Source organism: Lonchura striata, chromosome 7, assembly GCF_046129695.1.
Source record: "Lonchura striata isolate bLonStr1 chromosome 7, bLonStr1.mat, whole genome shotgun sequence".
Lineage (NCBI taxonomy): Eukaryota > Metazoa > Chordata > Aves > Passeriformes > Estrildidae > Lonchura > Lonchura striata.
The window spans coordinates 34,970,920-34,987,154 of record NC_134609.1 but is presented as its reverse complement, the minus strand read 5'-3'; positions in this window follow the sequence as shown (position 1 = coordinate 34,987,154).

The following is a 16,235-nucleotide window of genomic DNA, read 5'->3' as shown; positions in this document are numbered from 1 at the left end:
TCTCAGGCCATCCATGGGATGCAGTAATATGTTTGTAAAGAATGTGCAGTCGGCATTTTCAGTCTTGTACTTTGAGCATGTAGTGATGGACAGTACAAAAGGGGACTTGTGGAGCCATGCAATGTACAATACTGGTGATCCATGGACAAAAGCAGAATTTGTATAGTGTGACTTTTGGGCAGCAGTGGCTCAATATGTAGAATTGATAAGAGGTAGCTGTGCAGATGATGTTCTGAGCAGTTAATTAATTTTGTTACCTACTTCACCCTTTAAAGAAAAAGAAGATTAATCCATTTGAGGTCTTATTTTCAATGAAGACAGTTGGAAAAAATATTATTCTAATGCAACCTGGAATCTTAAGAACGAGGAAAAAAGTCTCTAAATAGCACACTGAATTGGACACCAGATCCCTCTGTGAGCACCGAGTTCCAAAGCAAGCTGTGCCCTTCCCTTGTCTGGCAAGGATTTTGCGGGGTGAATGAGAGGATGCAGAGCTGTGCAGAACAGGAACAACTGTGCAAGTGGCTGTAAGCAGAGCGCAGGGCAGGGCTGGAGCTTGGCCTGTGGTGCCTCCTTTGCCAGCCCTTTCCCATGGAGGTGTAATCCGAGACAGGCAGGAGCCCTGATCCTGGGGAGGAGGGGGAGGGAGTCTTTTGTCTCTGGGAAATCTTAGTGCAAATAGAGGCAAGTTCCTCAAGCCGGAGTGGGATTTTCTGGAGGAAGAGTGCCCTGCCCTGGAGCTACGAGCAGCAGTGGAGGCATTCAGCTGTTCGGCTCCCTAGTAACTGCTAGGTACTTGGTGAGGTGCAAACAAATCTCTTTTCACTCGGGTTTCCAAAGGTTTGTAGGGAATTTCATACCTGTCAATTTGAGATGTTTATTTTTACTTTTCCCTAACTGTAGCTCTGCAATCCTGTCTAGGGATGAATAATATCTTAATTCATATTCTTAATTCGTATTCATTCATATATCTTAATTCAATTTAGCTAGAAGTGCGTTTTACTTCATTTCAAGCAGAACTGGATATTGGCTCACAAAAGCTTTTTGTTGAAGCTAACTAGTAATTCTTCAAGAAAGAATTCAAAACTGCACTTGTTCTTGAAGCAAAAGAAATTGCCAACATTTGGAAGACTGAGGAATTCTTCAATATATGTTTCAAAACGTTTAACAGGAAAATATCTGATATCTAGCCTGTGTTATCCTTAGCCAGCTCAACCTCTTTATTATTTCTTAACACTGTCTTAACTTAAATCACTTTTTTTACCCTGTTTCTGGTATTTACCCTTCTTTCCCAATAATTTGTATAGAATAGCCACTCCTTGTTGCAGCCCCATTTTCTGGCTATAAAATTTCTCTCATCAGTCATTTCTTGGGCACTCTGATAACTTCACCGAACTGGTAACATCTGGTGATGTCAGCTGGAGTTCATCTTCCCTAATCACAAATTAACCTGCTGACCTCTTAACTCAGTCCAGGAGAGGTGTTATAAGGAACAAGAGTGGTTTGTTGGTCTCCATCTAAAAGGCAGTAACATCTATAGGTATGTTGGTAATGGTTATCTCTTACTATAGTTAAGTTTTATATCACTGATGAAAAATTTATATGTTATTGCTGGTCTCCTGGGGATGATTTAGAGAACTTGACTCCATTGTTTTTTACCTCCTTGTTCCCAGTATCCTATTTTCTGATGCACGGGATGGCTAGTTAAATATAAATGTAAGTTACTTCGGTAAATTAATTAGATTATTTCCCCTATTATCCTGCATCTTGCTGCAGTAACAGCCAAAGGGGTTTCTTACAAGTCAGAATTCTCTCACTTGACTTTGTGAATTTCACTTTTTCAGACAATCAATGTGGAAGTGACATTTTCATTATTTTAGTTGAATTTCTGGAAGCTTAACTGAAAAAAAAATCTATTTGAGTGTCTTTATTTAGGTAATTTTCTGATTTAAAATTATATATTCTATGCCTTCTCTTTCAAAAGTCATAATTGTGGCCGTTTTCTGCTCTGGATTACTTTTCTCCCATTTCTTATATATATTTTGCTGTAGAAAAGCAAGTAGCAAGTTACACAACTACAATGCAAGGGCCTATGTTTTCTTGGGGTTTGGATTTTTAGAAGAAATTACCATATTTTAAAAATGAAGCTATTGGCATCAGATTTCTGTCTGTATTTTACATAGAGAGATTTGACTGCATTTTTAATCTACCTGCTCTCTTGTAACTGTTTGCAATAATGAGACATTCAAGCCGCTTGGGTTTTTTATGTTTCCTGACTAAAGGCTGGGATGTTTGGAACCGAGCAATGTGGTTCCTAGGAAACATTTCCTGTGCATGTAGCAATAGCAGCATCTGGTGAAATGTCATAAATACCTGGGTGTACCGGGTGTCAGAGATGGGAGTCACTTATCCTGCAGTATCTTTATCCTTGGTTGTGCTACACAAAAAGTGCTGGGAATGAGTTTTCAGACTCATGAGAATAATGACTCGACGCTTTTGTTGTAGGTAATAAATGATAAAGCCAAATTAATAATCAAAAAAATAGGTTTTTATTTCGCGACCGAGATTCGGTCTCCGATAGCCACAATCAAAGGGACAGCGCCGAGCCCGAGCACTGACCCGAACTCCCTCTGTTCAGCCACGTTGTCTCTGTCCGGTTACTTTTACACAGTTTTTTCCGTCTGCGGCAGAGTTTCTCCTGTTCTCGTTGCTTCACATATTCGTGTGGTTCCTTTTCTCTGTGCTTGGGCTGGTATTGGAATGCACGACCCTGACGACTCGATTTTGATCGTAGATACTCCTCGAGTATTCATCGCTCGGGTGTCTCCAGGGTTGTCCGGGAAAGGGCCCATCTCCACACGCAGCCACGTTTTTTCGTTTGTAAATGAGCTCTTTCTTTCTGCTGCTAGCTGTGGCAATCGTTCCCCGGCTGCAGCTTGTGGTTTTAAAACTTTAAGACTCTTTCGTACAAGCACATCTTATTTCATGTATATTTTACAGAAGCACGAATTACTCCATAACATATATTACACTTCTGAGGTTTTTCCTTTTAAATCCACAACCACTTGTTTGCTGGGCAGTAGATGAGAAGCAAGGGGCGTTCAGCACTGCAGCGTTGATTTTGCCAAGTCCCATTTCTGTCACGAACTCTCCAGACCCTGCTGCGTGCTGGGTTTGAAGCCCTGGGCACACAGAACCCCTCCTCACTGCTTATCTCGAGGAGCCTCCCTGGCTATTGTTTGTAATCAGAAGACACTGACGTCCCACAAATCCTTGTTGCTCTTTATGCCAGCAGCTCAAATGAGGTTTGTTCTAGAGAAACACACTGGGGCGCTGGACATCCTGACTTGACTCATACTAGTCATCGAAGTTTAGTCAAATAAACGAAAAAATCAGTCCCAAAATCTAGTAACTAACACAAACTGCCCTGCTGTGTTTATTCCCAGATAAAATCCAGAAATATCTCTCTCGTTCCTTCTGATGGGGATGATGGTAAACACAGGACTGGGTAGGAGCTTTTATATTCTGCTTGGGAGATGGAGGGGATGAAAAGGGGGAAATCACGGCAATTAAATTTTTTCTTATAGGGTGAAGGAGGGGCTAATTTTAAAAACTCTTGATCTGATAACTGAGCAAACTCTGTGGGAGTGCCGACATCTCTCTGTGGACCATCTCCCGTGCTTAGCTGAGGTGCTCGGTCAATTGTTCACCAAACGAGGGGCAAACTGCTCAGTCCCACCTTTCCTGTACAGCCTGGGGGGATGCACGCAGGGCTGCTGCTGGGAGAGGAGTGGGGGACTCTCAGCTGAGATTAGTTACAAATTCTCGATTTGAGCGCACTGACCTCCTGAGCCTTTGGAGAGAGAAACTGGGGTGACAGTCCAGGAGAATGCACCTCAGGAGCTGCTTGCTTGGTGTCCTTGGCCGTCACCAGCTCGTTTCTGCCATCCCAGCCTGCCTTCTCTCGTGACAGCAGCATTTCCCATGTGCCTGAACGGCCCGACTCCTTCTTTGTGATTCCTGTCGAGTAGAAGAGAAAATATCAAAATGAAACATTTTTCCTTAGCCTTTAGGGGCTGAATTTGCTGTCGGTTCAGCATCTCTGTCACAGAGTTACAAATTATTCACAAGGAAAGCTAAGAAAGCCCTGTCTTTTCCAGTTAGGCTGAAGCTGGGATGGGGATGCAGACTGTGACTGTGGACAGGTAATGTGCTGGTAACTTTTTCCAGTGAGGGGTCTGCTGCAGGCTAGAAATTTATATCTCTTGGGAAATAGCCTATTGAAGAGTGACATTGAAAGGACAGTACACTTTTCTGTGAAGTGTCAAGTTTTGTGTGTTTTTGCTGGGGGTATTGAAAGAACTGGAATGAGATAAGACAAGGAATTGGTTTGTGCATTTGTAGAGTAATCTGATAGGTCGAGCTCCTCACTTTTCCCTGTGTGACTCTCCCACAGAACATAAGAGAAGCACTCAGAGAAGCAGCTAAAAAATGGGCAGATAGTCCCTGAAGCAGCTTTGATACTCAAACAGAATCCCCATGATAGGAGAGGGATGGAATTAAATCTCCTGAAAATGTTCAGCAACAGCTTAAGGAGCAAAATTTCTGGAGTACTTATGGCCTGCAATAACCTTCCAAAGAGCTGGCACAGCTTTGGGGATCTGTATTAGTTCCTGGGTGATGACTGCCAGGTATAACTTATTTGGTGAGCCCAGCAGGCACTGGCTGCCTGGCTGTGGAGATCCTCATGCATGCTTCTACCAGTTTTTGGGAACAGTTTTGAAGTGTCACACTGGTACTGGTACACCTGGGTATTTGAGCATTTCCTGCTCATTAACAATTCTCAGCGTTGCTTAAAATGAGAGACAAATTCTTGTCCCCAAGCTAGCTGGCAAGCTTTTAGGACAGATTTGTTTTCATTTGAGTAATTTAAATTTGTTCACAGCAATGAATGTCAGTATCAGCACAGTTCTGCTGCAGGTTTATTGAAGCCACAGATGAAACTATGGCCTCGTGAGTAGCTGATTTTGTCTGGCCTACAAAAGGTCACCACTCTGCAGTGGATATTGTTTGTCAGGCACTGCAACTGCACACAGGAACACACAACCCTCATGAGGATGGCAGCTCAGTGAGAGGCTGTGGATGTGCCTCATGGGATTCCTCTCTTTTGGAGTCCCTTTTTCCAGTGTCTTTCATCATGCTTCACAAACAGGGAAGTAGGTTTGCAAGTCAAAGGAGAATAATTTTGTACTTCAATGGTGCTGCCTTCTGTGAAATGTAACTCACAGCATGTGGTCGTGCTTTGCATTGAACTGGTTAGGATTATTTAGAATTCTGGGTCTTTTTGTTTTTATCAGGCCTGAAAGGAGTGGATGACCTAAAGTGGTCTTTTATTTTGCACTGCTGTGGATATGTTGCCAAACAGGATTAACAGTTTGAGTTTCTTACAGTTTTGCTGTCTAACACTACTTTAAATGTTATTTTTAGTAAGGCACATGATTCAGAACTTATTGCATATTCTGTTGTAATTGGGTTTTACCTGTTTTCACAATTGTTCCAGTGGTGATTCTGCTGTTATATTTTAAGGAGGAAAACATCTGTGCTCTTTGAAGGAGCTTTTTATCTACCTTGCTATTATTTGCTTTTGATCTAATTCTATCTGTGTAACAATTGTGTAAAACTTACATTATTTCATAATGTTCAGTACCTAATTTTAGCTGGCATTTAGGCCTTACCACTGACTTCAGATAATACTCTTGCACATTTAATGCATTTCCATATAAAATTCTTACTAAGGTGTTAATCCTGTGTTACAAAAGCCCTTTCTCAGTAGAACATCCTAAATGCTATAGTCAAACTACTGATTGAACTCACAGCAGCAAGGTAGCAGGGCCTGGGATGTTCTTCAGAATCCTGATGAGTTTACCAGATCTGCTCAGATTGAATTACTGAAAAGGTGTAATTTGTAAAAGCACTGGTGCATGTGATTTTTTTTCACGCTACTACCCCAGCAGTAGTCTCTAATTATACTGTTTAGTAAGTGTCACTGAACAGAAGTGTATATTTTCTTTTTATAATAAGCTCCATTCAATTTAATTTACTCTGATTTTTTTTTTATAATCTCTAAGCAGATTAGTTGGAAAGAACTTGATATGTATTGTGTATTTCTCTGTGATACTTTCAGTAGCAAAAGCTATTTCTTCTGTCTTTTGGGTGAGAAAAAAATATCAAGAAAATAGGCTGAGCTGTGCTATATCCTCAGTCTTTTGAAATCTTGCACCTTGAATCATGAAAGGTAGGTCTTAACTGCTATAATGCTCTTTTAGAACGAGGGTAACTTGAACAGGCCTAAATTTTTCTGTCTCAGTCAGAAAAGACAATAGTTTGTGTTAATATAATGAAATTAATGAAATAAATTGCATTAGTTTGTAGTGCTTCTGCTGTGGTCTTTGATATGGTTCCAGAATCAGAGACTTCATTCAAGGCAACTTTTAGCTTTTTCTATACTGCCATCTTGCTTTAGCACAGGTCTGCTCTGTTGCTGTGCAGAGCACCAGCCCGCACACCTGGAGTTCAGCCATGCAAATAAAGTTATGGACACAGGAGTATTGATCTGAGAGGTGAGGACAGAACCAATGGCTTTCCCACATGGCTGCTGCTGGGCACGGTCTCATTGCCAGTGTCAGGACAGTGCAGCCTTGTTTCTCCAAGTCAGGGTTACCCCAGAAAACCTCCCAGCCCCTGCCTCCAGGGCAGTGTTCCAGGCGTGCCCGTCTTGGTGTCCCTCTGCTGAATTTGCCCCCATTCCTTAGCTGCTTCATAGACTGTGTAATTTATCTTTCCCTCTGAAATTGTTCAACATTTTCAACATCCCACAGAGACATGCACATCACTATAATTTCCTTTGGAGGCTTCTCCTTGGTCTGTGGGATTCAACAACCCAGTATATTCACCATAAGTGTTCTGCTAAACTGGCTTTTGGAGAAACACTATTTATTGAGTCTTCTGTAATACAGAGGAGTTGCTTGGTTGCACTGTTGGTCTTCTGTGACACCATTTTGGCTGAAATTTGGATGAACTGAAACAGGGAAAGGGTGTTTTTGTAGCACTAAAGTCATGGAGACAGTTTTGGGAACTGCAGGCTAAAGTCCTTGAGTTCAGATGAGTACTGTTTAATCTGCAGTGTCCAAACAATTCCTCTGAGAACTCTTGTGGTGGTAAAGATGCTGCTTCTCATTTCTAAACTGGTTTGTTTTGTTTTGTTTTTCCCTGCAGACCATAAATTCCAGCCTAATGAAAGGCTGCAGAAAGTTACTTTCTAGCAAAGGGGACATCCTTAAAGCTGGATATCCATTTAGGGAGAGTGGAAGGAAAAGTGGCTGTGCACATCCATAAGGTTCCCAGGCAGGTGTGAAGTCTTCTCAGCTAAATGAAAAACCTCCCTGCTGTGGGATTTCTCTTAAAACAAGATCTGAGGCCTGCTTGGTTCCACTGCGCTGTGTGCTGGTGGCTCCAGTCCTCATCCAAGCAAGGGGCCTGGGTCCAAGGAAAGCTACCACTGCACCACTCTGCTCTCTGCTCTGCTGCATGGGGTGTGGCTGGGGCAGGTGTTGCCTGGGAGTGAGCTGTCCTCAGCTCTGTCCCCCTGATCTGGGATTTGCTGGAAAACCTCTGCAGGGAGCTGTGCTCTCCTCTGAACAGCTCCGTGGGTGCTGCTCCTCTGGAAGTCTAGAGCATGACTTCTCTGGGCTGGGGTATGTGTGAGCTGAAGTCAGGGAATGTGCAAAGTGAATTTTGGTTCATTCTGGGGACGGGAAACACGACCATAGGTGTATCTTACTGCCAAGCATTACACTGCATACTTTTCATGTCTGCCTTTTATGTGACAGCACACTTCCAGGCAAAGGAGGCAGCAGGAATATTGCAGCAGTTGGAGCTGACCTTTAGCTGTGCAGGCACAGGAATGCACAATTTAATCCTAATGCTTTTATAGTCAATCTTTCACTCTAAGGTAAGTACCTAGCCAACCCCCATTACTGCTTGCTGCTTAGAACAAAGCTTTGGACATTAAAGAGCTATTTGAATTTCTGAGACTTATTGCAGAAGAGAGGGCACAGCTGGAAGTAAGAAAAAGGCAGAGTAGTTTTAGTGGGAAAATGCCAGGGTTGTGAAGGGGATTTTTTGGATGAGGCCAAGGGGAAAAGCTGTGCTTGTGTCAAATTACTGTAGCAGTGGATGGCAGCACCTCCGGACAGTTCAAGGAGTTAGAGACAATGCCAGTGGCTTGTTTATTCCTGTTCTGTTGTTTGACTCCATGGTGGTTGTTCTGCAACTTGCTTTGGCCTGTTCAGTTTTGTGTTATTTTTTATCTCCTTGCAATGAATGTTTTGAATCAATCTGTCTTTTACCACCAAGCCTGACACTAAATGCTGAAATGGTTAAAGATGACCTTGCTTGCTATCAGCTGTGCTCTGTGTGTTCAATGCATAAGTGATTCGGCTTAAAAGCCATCAGCACACTACATTATATGAAAAACAATTATCTGCAGTGCTGTTGCTCATAGTTAAATTTTTCTGCCAGTTTTGCAGTGAATGCCTCAAAGGTGGATGTGCTTATGCTTGTTGGCTTTTGTGCCAGCTGTGGGTGAACCACAGATCTCTGGACACCTTGGGCTGTGCTCTCTTGAACAGTGCATTTGGAGCTGCATTCTTGCCAATGTGTTCAGGCAGTACCTCTGGAGCTTGAGACCTGCTCCCAAGATGCTCTTGGAGCATCCAACTGGACATGTCAGTGGTCTTGCTAAGAGCTGAAGGGGTTTTCCTCTCTTTGAAGGTCAGAGATACACATTTCAATGGCAAAAGCTTACCCACTGTGCTCAGTTTAAGGACAACTGTACCACACTGTATGTGTTGGTGTCTGCTGTGTGACTTGTTCCCGTCCGGGCACTTGGGCACAGGTTGCAGGAGAGAGCTCTTCCTGTTCTTCCTGAATCTTGCTTTTTTCTCACCATATCTGCCTGTGGCGTTTTTTTATAGCTGGTGAAAGAAATTATGGCTGTAGGTTTCCATTAGCACTAAGTTTAGAGTAAGGATTTCATGATGGCTCTTGGGTAGGACCCTCAGAAAGCACTTAGAAGTTGTATTTCCAAAAATTTGTAACACTTGCATTTGGAAATAGGCTTTCATGTGCTGTTGGGAAGGCAGAAAAAGTGGCTGGCTTTTCTTAAGTTGCATGGCATCATCCTTTGAAAGTTTTAAGGAATAAAAAGTTAACAAGAACGTTGTATGGATAAGTCAATCATAGAAAGTTTGGGACTGTAAAAACCAGAAATTGTGACCAAATTGAGGGCACTCTGCCCAAATGTCCTGATTTGGGAGTGTCTGTCCTGGCAGAAATCAGTAAGTACAGAAATCTGACATTTTCATGTGTTTGTAGCTTCTTTGATATCAACTGAAGAAGTGTTGGTGACCTTAAACTGACACTTAATTGTTTCTCTGAGGGTTGTACAAAATAATCAAAGAACAGATATTGTTTCCATTTCCTGAGAGCTTTTGTTTGTTTCAGTAATAGATTAGACACATTACAAGATTTGACAATTTCATTTAATTGAACTATTTACTCTTTGCTTCAGTAAGAGGATGTTTCTGAAAACAGGACCTAGTACAGCACTAGTACAGAGTACTTGTGCCAAAATAGTTTCTCTGTTACATACTTAAAATTGAAAATGTTATTCTTAACTGGCTTTATAATTTACAAAGAATTTTTATTCTTTAATAAGAACACATCTTATAAAATCATTAATGTTCAAGAAGAGTTTTGCTGGAGTTCCCAACTTTCTATGATGTTCTTATTAACATTTTATTCCTTAAAATTATTTAACTATAACATGTGATTTTTGCTATAAAATGTGATCATGATGCACTCTAGTCTATAGAAAAGCAGAAGCCTCGCATTTGGTGGCAGTACTGCTCTTGCTTATGATTGTCCTGGTACAATTCTGCAAAAAGTGAATTACATCAAACAAGCCAAGGTTCTCATGCAGAGAGGCACAGGATCTGTGGCATCTTTTAAGGTTCTCATGCAGAGAGGCACAGGATCTGTGGCATCTTTTGTATAATCCATTCCATGATAGATTCTCCCAACAAAACAGAAATGTCAGTCTTCGATTTCCACATGCTGTGTCTTCTCTGCCCAACAGACTCTTGGGGTTTTTTTCTGGAATGGATTTACTCCTAGTCCTTTATTGTTCTGTAAACAGTTTACCTAACTTTTAAGAAGCAAATTGAGTGCTGTTGTAACAAATGCCTCTCTGTTCACTTCCCCAGAATTAGCCTGGGTTTCACCCAGATAAACATGTCTTGTGTGTAATTTTTCTGAAGAGCCCAAAGACGCAAAAAACTCTGCAACTGTTAAACAACTCAGGGAAAAATTATAATGCTCACATTACAAAGATGGAACAAAAATCACTTTGTGCTAGTCAAGAATACCCAGAGGCTTTTCTGTGCACTGAGTTCTGTTACCCAGTTCTGTAGCTCATATTACAGATGGCTTCCCACCCTGCAATCATTAAGTGCTCCAAAAAGGGTATTCTTGGGTTTTAGGTGTCCAGGTAATGAGCAGAGTTTGAGCAGACCCGTAAAGCAAACTGAAGGATAAGAATACCTGAGCTCTGGCCAGCTGCCGAGATTGGCTTTAGTCCCTGTGGTGCTGCAGAACCCGCAGGGTGCGGAGGGAAGGAGGCTGTATTTAGACTAGCAAGGGAGAAGCTGGGTTCCTCCTCCCCGCACGAAGGTGTAAGCAAGGCCCTATGAAGACAGCAGGAAGGCGATTGTCATCAGATTCATGCAGAGTAGGGAAGGGGGCAGGGCATTCTGCAGGGGGGGTTTGAGCTGTAAAAGGACAGATACTAAGGAGTTTTAATAAGAATGGTGTTCTGGCGATTTTGCATCAGGCCTATGAGACACAGGTTGCACAAACTGATAAATCTTCTCCATATGCAAATCTAAGGGATGCAGCTTTTAAGTATTTCCAATGAACTTGGGAGACTATCTGAAGCACAACAACAGTTATTTAGCTTTGCAAAGTAAATCTACAATGTTTTTCATAAGAACTTGATAGACACTTGTAGGGTGCTGCCTGGGCCTTATCAATGTTACCAATGATCTAATTCTTGCTTTCACAAATTCAGATTTTATTTCAAAGTCAGGAGAGAATTATATCTAATATTTATGTTGTTAGCACGTGTGCATTATTGACTCTGCAACATTTTAGACTTGTGTTCAAATGTGATTTTAGATTTTTTAAAATTCCCTCAGTATCAAGCTAGCTTTTGATTAATGCTTTAATGGAGGCATTAGATTTAATGTTGCAGAACAAATACAGACAACAACAGCAAGATAATAACTATAAAGATAATGAACAAATTTTAATTACACTTGGTATTTTACTCCTTAGCAGTCTGGTGCACTGCAGGAACAAATGGTCAAATTGGCAGCAGCATGGTGGGCCCACAGCAGACTTCAGACAGCAAACTATTCACAAGAGTCATTACTGAATGCTGATGGCCTTTCCCATAGAAAAAGAAAGCTTGCAATGGTTTCTGCACCTGCAAGTTTCCTAGCAACACCACTGAGGAAACTGTGTGCCAGGATTTTCTTTTCAGAGTTCTTTTTGTTGAATATAGCAGCAGTTGTAAAACAAAGGTCAAGAGCAACTTAAGCTCTTCAAAGCAATGTTGTGTATTACATTTACTCAGAGAAGTGTTTGTGTTGTAGTTTTTTGCCTAGGGGATAAATATTGGGTTACAGTGTCATCCAATAGACAACAGTGGTTTAGTTAAACGTGAATGTAGCTTAATCTAAAATGTCACTTTTTACTTATGGGAAAATTCCTGTCAGTGTTTAACAGTGGGTTATCCTTGTGAGGGAACCAGGAGTCCCTGCTGCTTTCTGCCTGCCTGGCAGCTGGGCACAGCCAGGGGCTTTCTGAGCAGCACAGAACATCACCTGGTTGTGGGAACAGACCACTGGTCTGACTAAAAAAAGAAGAAAGGGGGGTTTTTGGCTTTTTGTTTTGTCTGAGAAGCTGTGTGCCGTCACTGCCTCACTGTGTGCACGGACCTCAGGTGAGTCCCTGCTTCGTGCTTTGTCATCAACAGCTTCAGGGAAAAGACTGTTTCAGCTACAGCACTCACAGGTACCGTGTCAGAAGTACTCGCTGGGCTTGTCCTCACTGGCTTTGCCACCTTGGGAAGGGAAGAGGTCAGAGTTTGTCTGTGTTTTATGGATGGGGGAGTTGAGGTGAAGGACTATGACCCTATTTAGCCCTCTGGGCTGGGGTCACAGAGTTACAGGGGAAGATGGGCCACATTTGTGGCCCCTCTAAACTTCTGCTTCTGTCATGCAGAACAAAACCAATGTTTTTGTCTCTTACCAGGACAGATAGTGAGGTAGCCTAAAAAATGCATGCAGTTGTAGTAAAAGTTTTTGCTCTCTCCACAGTATACTAAATAATCTCTAGTTCTAGAACCCAGTCTAAAAGTGGCATTTTACCATTTCTGCTCAATTTTATGTGCTTTACAAGGGACAAAGCCTATTGCTTGCATTTTACTCCCTTGTGTTCTGACTTGGTGAAGACATTTTGTACTTAGATTGTTGGATGTTGACCCCATTAGCTACTTGAAAAAATACAGGTTCTGCATGGTTTAACGTGTAAGCAGTCTTCTAAAAAATCAGCAGTCATCAGAAATGATTCTCTCTCTCAGCTCCCTGTTTATTAGTCTAAATTATGGCTTTGCCTGTAATTTTATACCAAACAAACCAATGTGCTTAAGGCAATCTTCTGTTTCCTTCATTACCAAGGCTCTTGACAAGTGCTAGCACCACCTCCCTCCTCTCAGAAATATTTCTGAGTAATTTGCCAAAGAAAATCAGCTGAGGATAAGGGAAATATTCAGTGGAAATCTTTCAAAGCTAATAGTAAAAATGAAACACTATTCCATTGAAATAATTTTCTTTTCTTTTCTTTTAGGTGATGTGACCCCTGCTGTCATGAATCCTCTCTTGCAGCCATGCTCTGGTCCTTTGGCAGAAGGAATATACTGGACCATATCAGACATGAATGCAGATCATGTGATGTTCACTCAGGAAACTTTATTGGAGCAGTTAGTGAAAAATTATCCAGGTAACTTGTTCATTTCTCCCTCCTTTAAAAAGTGGCTGTATCATCAAGCTTGAGTTTCTGATTTTGGACAAGGGATCAGGGAATGTTTACAGGCAAAGCTGGCAAGGTTAAGTACAGTAAACAGGCAGCTGGTACATGAATGTGCATACTTCTCATCCATCTTTGAGTATTGCTACATTGGCTTGAATGCAATCTTTCCACAGATTTTAATAAATCTTTGAGAGTGAGAGGGAACTGACTGTAGTTGAGAGCATGCCCTTTCTAGAGGGTGGGAAAGCACAGAAGTGGTATTTAGGTGCTAGACATGGAATAGCATAAAACAGACTGTTAGATCACAGGGACTTGTTAAGTCCTCCTTTAAGAGACAGGAACACAGCTGACTTTGACTGCAAAGGGATTGGGTAGGAGTCTACATCTGGTGTTTGCTATCAAAAACTATAACCAGCCTCAAATTCAGGTTTGTTGGTTATATTCTAGCCCTTTCTTTCCTGAAAGGAAATTACTTATACTAAGTGATCTTTAGTTCTTCACTTCTAGCCCAATTGGCTGGAGCATGGTACAAATAATGCCAATGTTGTGCATTTAATTCCCATATGGACCAGTCACTTAAGAGTTGGATTTGATGATCCTTGTGGTCCCTTCCAACTCAGAATATTCTGTGATTCTAATGGGGTGGCAGCCACTTACCTTAAGTGTTTTCTATAAGTCTGAAAAATATCCCATTTCCCTTAGATTTGCAGTATCAAAGTGTTACTGTGTTTGAGACTTTGAACAAGCTCCTTCTGGCCCTCTCAGTAGGCTGCTTTGTTTGATACTGAGCTGCTTCTTTTGAATCCTCTTAATCTTACAGCTCTGCCAATGCTACAGGCTGACCTGGTAGGCTTTTTAACCAGTGGGAAAAAATTAATGCAACTCCACAAACTGGCACAGAACTGTGCCAGGAATGTGTCGTGGTCAATAAGTGCACTGTGATAACCACAAGGCAGAATTTGTAGGTCAGCCATAAGTAGCATTCTCAAACTTTGTAGGGTCTTGAAGGTATTTCTTGCTGGAAGGTCTTAATTGTGGGCAGGAGGTCAGCTGTGACTAGACTAAGGACTCTGAGACTGACACCTGATTGAAAACTGTAGCTGAGACCAGCCTCAGTGAGGCAATAAATTTACATCTGACCAAACTACACCAGAAACTTCAGAGAGTGATGAAAGCCCCTCTTAAGTAACATGCCAGGAGGGAAATGCTTTGAACAAGACGTTGTTTGATTTGTACCTGGCAGAAAGTTTCTCTCCTGAGTATCATATCCTGACAGATATAAAGATGATATCCTTGCTCCTTCACAGTGGTGCTGCAGAGGCAACACAGCTGGCCTTTACCTAAATGCTCTGGGTATTTAATTTTCAGTTGATTTCAGGGCTGTTGTATGAAAAGAGATCTTTTGGCCAGAACCCATTTGATTTGAAAACTTATTTCTGATTTGAAATATCCGTCTCTTTGTTCTAGGCATTGCAGTGCCCTCCCACAAAGTATTACATAATATCCTTGGCATTCTAATTATGGAAAGAAAGATTTATCATACGGGAGGAGGATATTTCACTGTCACTCCCAACACTTACTTTATCACAAATGATGCCATGGAAGACAACAGAAGGATCCTGTTGGAGGACAGCTGTTGCTGTTCATCACCTTCCATCACTCACCCGGTAAACATTAAGCCCTGTGCGGACCAAGTGAAAGAAAACATTCCTACAGTACCCCGTTACAGATCCTGCCATTGCTTCCCTGACCAAAATACTCTCTGTGAACAAAGGCATCGGCACGTGATGAGCCATGAATCTAATGGAGAGGGAAAGAGAGGCTGCAGTGACTTGAAGCCTTCAATTCGAACACAAGGCATCCCCGCATCTGCTGAGAACCATTCCTGGGACACCATCAAATCCCTGGCATCTGTGAAAGCACAACTGAAAAGCAAAATGTTTGGCCTTGGCCTTTTCTGGAGAAGTGGTTCCAAAAAAGAAAAACACAAGAAAGAGTACTCCACTTTTTCAGGCCAGTTTCCTCCCCAGGAGTGGCCAGTCAGGGATGAAGATGACTTAGACAATATTCCACGTGATATTGAACATGAAATCATCAAGCGTATTAACCCTACTCTTACAGTTGATAATTTGATTAAACACACAATATTAATGCAGAAGTTTGAGGAGCAGAAAAAATGTATCAGTAAAGAGAAAAAATGCATCAGTAATGGTAGCTCGGCTGAAGCGCCAACCGTCAGCCAAAACCGTCTTTCAAAGAATTGTATTCAAAAGGCACCAAGTAAAACAGCAAAACACACCAGGAAAACCAAATCAAAGATGGAAAAGCAGATTAACAGGAGCAGCAGGAAATCTCACATACAGAAACTAACATCCCAAAATATGAAACTGGAAGGAAGTTTTTCACTGCCCGTCAAAAACCAAGAACTACCTGATGTAGCAGCAGAATCCCACGTGATGTATAAGAAGCAGATTAAGAATCCTTTTCAGGGTCTGCCATGGAGACCTCGCAGCTTTCATGCAAGAGGACACCAAGGTAGTGTTAACAGTCAGCTGAAGTGCCAGACTCAAAAGGGAGGAAGGACTTTCCAAAGGCCAAAGTCCTCAGACTCCTCAGGACCTTTTGGCTGTGAAACTGAAAGGCTGGATGCAGAAAGTGAGGCTGACAAAGCTAAGCAAAACAACCTACTCCATGCTAATAGGTCTGACCTTCAATTAAAGAAAGACAGTTTTAGTGAAAATGGTAGTTATCCACAAGGCAGTAATCTGCAAATAGGTAACAGAAGTAGATACTTCCTGGAGAGTAATATTTCTGAAGAAAATGTCGATAAAAGAACAGTAAAAAAAAAATCCCCTTGCTCCTACATTAAAGATAATGGTGTGTGCAAAGAACATGCAAAATGTCCATTCTACCAGGAAGATGAGCATTGCAGATGCAAAGCAGACACTGTATGTGAGCTGTTAGATCGAACAGCCAGTGATTTTCAAAATGTCCATCTGTCAAATTACACGGCCAGTGTTAAT